The sequence below is a fragment of the Physeter macrocephalus genome, chromosome 14, assembly GCF_002837175.3.
Source record: "Physeter macrocephalus isolate SW-GA chromosome 14, ASM283717v5, whole genome shotgun sequence".
Taxonomy (NCBI): Eukaryota; Metazoa; Chordata; class Mammalia; order Artiodactyla; family Physeteridae; genus Physeter; species Physeter macrocephalus.
The window spans coordinates 77072926-77080685 of record NC_041227.1 but is presented as its reverse complement, the minus strand read 5'-3'; positions in this window follow the sequence as shown (position 1 = coordinate 77080685).

The window sequence follows — 7760 nt, the reverse complement described above, 5'->3', positions numbered from 1 at the left end:
CTCCTCCTAGTTACATCTGTATATATATAATGAACATGTTTTTAAACAAATTTGGGAAATCATGCTGAATCATTGTTAGAACATTTTTCATGACTGCTTACTTTTCATTCCATTATGCGCATGTGCCTAATTTAACCAATTTCTGTATTAGCAGACGGCCGATATTTCCCTATTTGAGAAAGAATGCTGGGATTAACATGTATGTACAAGAATCTTTGTAGCTTTATTTCTTTAGACTGCATTCCTCCAAAATGGAGTTACTGGGTTAAAAGGTGAATGTTTTGTAAAGCTTTGATACATGTTGCTGCCGTGCCCTTCTGCAAGGTGATAACCAGTTCACACTCCCCATACCCTGTTTAAGAGCGGATCTTCCGGAGGAGTTATTTCCAATAATATTTTCATCTTGTAGGTCTTCTCTTCCTGTAACTCATTCAGTTGTTCAGTATTATAACAATTTTTCTGAAATCAGACCTTTTCTATACAATTTTTTTAAGCATTTTTGTCTTGCAGTTATTTCAAAATAAATGTTTCCAGAGCAAAGGGCATCTCTTCTTTGTTCATTAAGATGCCCCTTGAAGGCCCCTCTCACCTTCGGAGATGGCCCACACACTGTGTGTGGAGTGTGTATCTCCCTGAATAAACCTTCCTTCACTTTACTGTGGCTCGCTCTTGAATTCTTTCCTGCACAAAGCCAAGAACCCACCCTTGGCCGCCGCCCCAGGAACTCGCCTGAGACCTGGGACGTGACCATCCTCTCGCGCTGCACTCTCTTTCCTGCAGCATCTTTTCTGGTGCCCAACGTGGGAACTGAAAGGGCATAATCTCGATCCACCTATTGGGCTACGGCTTCCCCCTGAAGGGTGGCTGGGACTTCTCCTGAGCTGTGTAGATTCAAGGAGGCCCTTAGATGGTGACTGACACTGCCTGCAAGATCTGGCAGAGACAAGTTCTCTGGCCGTGAAGGAGGCCTCTGAGGCCAAGGCTTTTCTCCTCTCGATCTTCCTCATTATCCTATCGCTCTATCTCTTTGGACTCCAGAAGATCCACCCAGACGACCACCGGACATCCAAATTAAGACTGTGCACGGCAAGTCATGGACAGCTTGGCTGGGAACTAAGGCCCCCAGCCAGGTGGAGGATGGCAACTTCAGGCTGAGCACAAGATTCCTGGAGCACTGCCCTGTTACCTCACAGCCAACCAATCAGAGGAAGGCCATTCATCCTGCAGCCCTCACCCCAAATTTTGCCTATAAAAACTTTTCCCCCAAAACCATCAGGGAGTTCAGGGTTTGTGAGCACGAGCCACCCCTCGTTCTCCTTGCTTGACCCTGCAATAAACCTTTCTCTGCTCAAAAAAAAAAAAACAAACCTCCCCGTAGAAGGTATTGGAGGTGTGGAGAGGCTGGTTAGGAGGAGATAATATTAGTCCAAGGAAGAGGGGTGTTACGGGCTGAACTGTGTCTCTCCCAAATTCATATGTTGAATTTCTAACCCTCAATGCCTCAGCATGTGAGTATTTCAAGATAGGATTTTTTTTTTTTTTTTTTTTTTTTTTGCGCTATGTGGGCCTCTCACTGTTGTGGCCTCTCCCGTTGCGGAGCACAAGCTCAGCGGCCACGGGCCTCTCACTGTTGTGGCCTCTCCCGTTGCGGAGCACAGGCTCAGCGGCCATGGCTCACGGGCCCGGCCGCTCCGCGGCATGTGGGATCTTCCCGGACCGGGGCACGAACCCGTGTTCCCTGCATCGGCAGGCGGACTCTCAACCACTGCACCACCCGGGAAGCCCTGGTGTCCTTTTAAGAAGAGGAATTAGGACACAGACAACACATAGACTGAGGGGAGACCACGTGAGATCACAGTGAGGTGGTAGCCATCTGCAACCCAAGAAGAGAGGCCTCAGAAGCCAAACTTGTTGACACCTTGGTCCTGGACTTCTAGTCATAGTTTCTCTAGACTTTTGAGAAAATAAATTTCTGTTGTTCAAAAAAAAAAAAAAAAACAAAGATTCCCCCTTAAAGAGGAGTTGAGATTTCAAGGACTGTAGAGCAACTGTGGTCCCTTTGCTGACAGAAATGTCCAGCAAATCTATGAAAAACCTCAACTACTAAGTGTAATTACCTTCCTATCTTTGGACCAGGAGCAAGTAAAAGGGTGGGGCCTCAAGTCAACAATTTAACTGAAACAAATATTTCAGTGCTGTTGTTGCATAATGGACTGATAGGAAATGAACCAGACAAGGACACAGTTGCCAGGATTTCAGGCCTTCTGTGCTCCGTGCTGGAAGTGTTGCCGAAACTCAGCCTAATAGAAACATGGAGACACGGTCTTAGGTGAAGTGGAAAAGAGTAGCTCTTATTGCTTTGCCAGGCACAAGGGCCCACAGCAGGATAACGCCCTCAAGACTGTGTGTCCTTCCCTGGAGGGAGTAGTGAGGAGTCTTACAGGGTTCAGGGAGGAGGGCGTGGTCAGCTCATGGACATTCTTCTGATTGGTCGGTGGTGAGGTAACCAGGAGTTGGCATCATCAGCCTTGTGGTTCCAGCTGGTCTGGGGTCTACGTGCTTGCGGGCAGCATGCAGTTAACTTCTTCCACCTGCTGGGGGCTTCAGCCTGTGCAAAACAGCTCAAAGGACGTGGCTCAGAACATATCTACAGCCCCTGAGGAGGAACCAAAGTTCCTTGACTTTGTGTAATGGCTAAAGTATTATTATTTTGTATTGTTTGACTGTTTTCCTTTCTTTCTGCATTTTCTCGCTTCTCTGATTAAATTTATTCTTTGACTAAAGTTTTTCTACAGACAAAAGGCGGCGGAGGACATGGGTGGGGCATCTATTCTGGGAAAGCCTCATAGGGTCCTGCTCTGTTACAGAAGTGGGGTACAATATGGTGCTTATCAGGAGGCAAAAAACTATAGTTATGCTAATAAAAAGGCTTTCCTCAAAGAGATGAGAGTTGAAAGATGGTCTGGGTAGAATGGATCTTGATGGAATAAGAAGAAAAGAGTTGGACTTCCCTGGTGGCTCAGTGGTTAAGAATACGCCTGCCAATGCAGGGGACATGGATTCGAGCCCTGGTCCAGGAAGATCCCACATGCCGCGGAGCAACTAAGCCCGTGAGCCGCAACTACCGAGACTGCGCTCTAGAGCCCACGAGCCACAACAGCTGAGCCCACGTGCTGCAACTACTGAAGCACGCGCGCCTAGAGCTCATGCTCTGCAACAAGAGAAGCCACCGCAGTGAGAAGCCCACGCACCGCAACGAAGAGGAACCCCCCGCTTGCCGCAGCTAGAGAAAGCCTGCGTGCAGCAACGAAGACCCAACGCAGCCAAAAATAAATAAATAATTTTTAAAAATTAAAAACAAAAAAGAAGAAGAAAAGAGTTTTCCACGGAAAGAACAAAGTCCAGGAATTTAGAGGCCCACGGCCATCTTCAGTCCTGACGCAGAGGCACTTGTGCTGCTTCAGGTCTAGAATCCTGGAGGTAACTGCAGGCTGAGTTACAGACTGGCTGTGGACTTTATTCTGATAAGACAGGAGTTTCTGAGCAAACATGTGACTTGACCACATTGAGATCATGATTTCTCTAGATTGATAAAGTGAAATTCCATCATATGAGAAGTTTGACCAGGAATATAAAATAATAAATATATATAAAATAATAAAGTTAATGTACACACCACATATGAAAATCAGCTTTAAATGAAAACTGAGTTAGTTTAAAACTTAATTTAAAACTTCTCCAAGTTTGGACTTGAGTGGCCATTTGCAATGTTCTACTTGGCAACCAATGGTCCAAAAAAGTTAAAAATTAAAACTAAATAAAAAGAATCTGAAAAAGAATGTGTGTGTGTGTTTGTAGCTGAATCACTTTGCTGTACACCTGAAACTAACACAACATTGTAAATCAACTATAAAGTTAATGTACACACCACATATGAAAATCAGCTTTAAATGAAAACTGAGTTAGTTTAAAACTTAATTTAAAACTTCTCCAAGTTTGGACTTGAGTGGCCATTTGCAATGTTCTACTTGGCAACCAATGGTCCAAAAAAGTTAAAAATTAAAACTAATAAAAAGAATCTGAAAAAGAATGTGTGTGTGTGTTTGTATCTGAATCACTTTGCTGTACACCTGAAACTAAGACAACATTGTAAATCAACTATACTTCAATTTAAAAAATTAAATAAGCAAATATTAGACCATGTGTGTTTCTGAATGTGCTACATAGTTGTTTCTCAAGTGCCTGTTATGTATGCAATCATATATCCTACTTAGGTCCTTCATTCAAGGTCAGTCATTTATTCCGCTCCAGTCACTGTCCAGATGTTGAAAGTGTGAAATGAACAAGACGAATCCCTGCCATCAGGGAACCTACAGTCTGTTGGGGAAGATGCTTAACAGGCAACTGAACAGACAGTATTCATTTCCAGGTTGACATGACTAGTTGCAAGTACTGTATCTAATGTCCCTTCTATCCAAAATTCCACTAGAATTTCAGAAAAGGAATTTCAATTAAAAAGACATGTAGGGGCTTTCCTGGTGGCGCAGTGGTTGCGCGTCCGCCTGCCGATGCAGGGGAACCGGGTTCGTGCCCCAGTCCGGGAAGATCCCACGTGCCGCGGAGCGGCTGGACCCGTGAGCCATGGCCGCTGAGCCTGCGCGTCCGGAGCCTGTGCTCCGCAACGGGAGAGGCCACAACAGAGGAAGGCCCGCATACCACAAAAAAAAAAAAAAAAAAAAGACATGTAATTCTAGAACAGAAAGTATGGAGAAGACAAGAGATAGTGGAAGGTGGAATGAGGGGACAGACTGGTTTAGCCACCTAGACCAGCAATGGGAAAAGCTGATCAACAGCAGATCGAGAGCAGAGACTCGTCAAAGGGTTGGGAACTGGCAGCCCCAGGCACCTCTGGGACTGGGGGTGTTGGGCGCCTACAATAAGGAAGATGGGATGAGAGCTGAGAGGCAAGAGCGGGCAGCCTGTGTGGCTTCCTATCATGCATCAGGCAGGGTGACTGCCCTCCCCTACAAAGGACTGGAGGTCTCTCTCTAGAGACGGTAAACCAGAGGGTATGGGGGGCAGGGGTGGGTAACTCCAGGCATAGGGCCTGGAAAACTGTAAGACCAGAGGATTGAGTAGCCTAGGCTGAATCTTGGACCTCCCTAACCCCCTCCTTCTCGGCTCCTGCTGGAAGGTTACTTCAGAGTAGGAGGGTGGAGGGTGGAAGCTCTTCTCTGGGGAAACTGTCCAGTCTAGGAGGAAAGACCAAACAGGGGAGGGTCTCCAGGAAGCCTCCCACTCCTTTAGACCTTCCCATTACCCCCTCGTTTCCCACCTCTGATCAGCAACAGAGCCATGGCTTAAAAGACATGAGGAAAACCTCCAGAATGGCAGGTAGAAATCAAAATAAGTAAATTTGGAGAAAACAAAAACAGAGCAGTGAGAAGGAAACTTAAAAAAAAAAAAACTACCAATAACTCAGATAATATAATTCATCCATGAATAAGAAGGGAGTGCTTTTATTTATTTTTAGAAAAAGGGACGTTCAGATGATTAAAACAAACAACAACAGAAAACCCTCAGAAATTAAAAACAAGCCAGCTGGAAAAACTCAGCAGAAAGGCTGCAACAGCAAGTTGAGGAAATCTCTCAGAGGACCCGAAAACATGGAGTGAGAGAAAATAGGAAATGGTGAGAACATCAGGGAACCAGCCCAGGAGGTCCAACCATCCTAATAATATCCTGTAATAGAAAAGAAAGAACAAAGAAAAAGCAAAGAAGGAAAACATCCATGAAAAAATTGAAGGAAATTTCCCAGATCTGAAGGACAGGCGTTTACAGAGGGAAAGCACCAGCTCAGCAAACAAAACTACCCCACCCCAGAGCACACAGTTGAGAAACTTCAGAACAATGAGAACAGATAAGATCCCACAAGCTTCCAAAGAGAAAACACAAGTCATAAGGAAACAGGAAATAAAACGGCTTCAGGTTTCCCAACAGTTACACTGGTGGAGCCACACCTTCAAGATTCTGAAGGAAAATGATCTTCCACCAAGAATTCTACTCACTGCTAAACTGTGGATCCAGTGGGCGGGTAAAATAGGAACATTCCCACACATCATGTCTCAGGAAGCTACTGGCACATGTGTTCCTCCAGTAGAAGGAAATAAACCTCAAGAGGCAGAAATGGGAGATCCAACACAGCAGAGTGGAGGGTAATCCCCCCACCCCCCCACCCCCGGGGCATAGTGACTGTGGTATGATCAGCCCACTTCGGAGCAGGGAAACTTTGTGGCCAGAAACCGCACACAGTCCTATTCTTGGCCACTTCCCTCAGGGTGAACAGCTGGAGATAGTGAAAGACAAACAGTACTGCAGTTGTGTTGACCAGCTCAGCTCTGATGACAGGGCAAGGATGTGATACCAGTGAGTCGGTAACAATGAAACAAAAGAAAAGTACTTACTTCTGGATATGAAATATCCCACCCATGCTTCTCTTTTTTTCTTTTTCCCCCACCCATATTTTATTGTAAAATTTTTCAAACGCACAGAAAAGTTGAAAGGCATATACAGTGAACACCTATATATCCGTCGAAATTCTATAGTTAACATTTTTCTATACTTGCTTTCTTGCTATCTGACCATTTATCCATTCAACAGTTCATCTAATTTTATGCATTTCAGAAGAAGTTACAGAAATCAGGACATTCCACCCTTAAACAATTCAGCATGCATATCATTAATTAGTTACTTATAGTTCGCTTTTTTTAAAGTAAAAATTACATACAATGAAATACACAAGTCTTAAGTTTGCCATTTACCAAGTTTGGACAGGTATATACACCTATGTAATGCAAAAACCCTCTGTATGTAAAACATTTCCATCACCCCAGGCAATTTCTTCATGCCCTGGCCCAGTTGATCTCTTCCACAATTCCCAAAGGCAACTTCTGTTGAGATCTTTTTCACAGGTGAAATGAGCTGGTTTGGCCTGTTCTAGAAAGTCATCTAAAAGGAATCATACAGTATATACTCTTTTGCATCTGATTTCTTCCCCTCAGTATCATGCTTTTGAGATTCATTCGTGTTGTATATCATGGTTTACGGATTTCCTGTTGATGGACACCTAGGGTGTTTCCAATGTGAGCCGTTACGAATAAAGCTGCTAAGAATATTCTTGTACAAATCTTTTTAGACATGTATTTTCACGTATCATGGGTAAGTACCTAGGAGTGGCATTGCTGGGTCAGAGGATAGGTGTGTTTTGTTTTATAAGAAACTGTGAGAGGTTGGTAAACACGTGGAGGTGCTGCGAGGGTGAAGCACCCAGAAAGGGCATGGAAAATCCGTGCCCCTTCCCACGTACCTTGCCCTACACATCTCTTCCATCTGGATGTTCACCTCTATCCTTTATCATACCCTTTTCTTTTTTTTTTTTCGCGGTACGCGGGCCTCTCACTGTTGTGGCCTCTCCCGTTGCAGAGCACAGGCCCTGGACGCACGGGCTCAGCGGCCATGGCTCACGGGCCCAGCCGCTCCGCGGCATGTGGGATCTTCCCGGACCGGGGCACGAACCCGTGTCCCCTGCATCGGCAGGCGGACTCTCAACCACTGCGCCACCAGGGAAGCCCCCTTTTTTTTTAAAAATAGATTTTTTTATTTTTAGGGCACTTTTTAAAAAAAAATGCCATGGCTCACGGGCCCAGCCGCTCCGCGGCATGTGGGATCTTCCCGGACCGGGGCACGAACCCGTGTCCCCT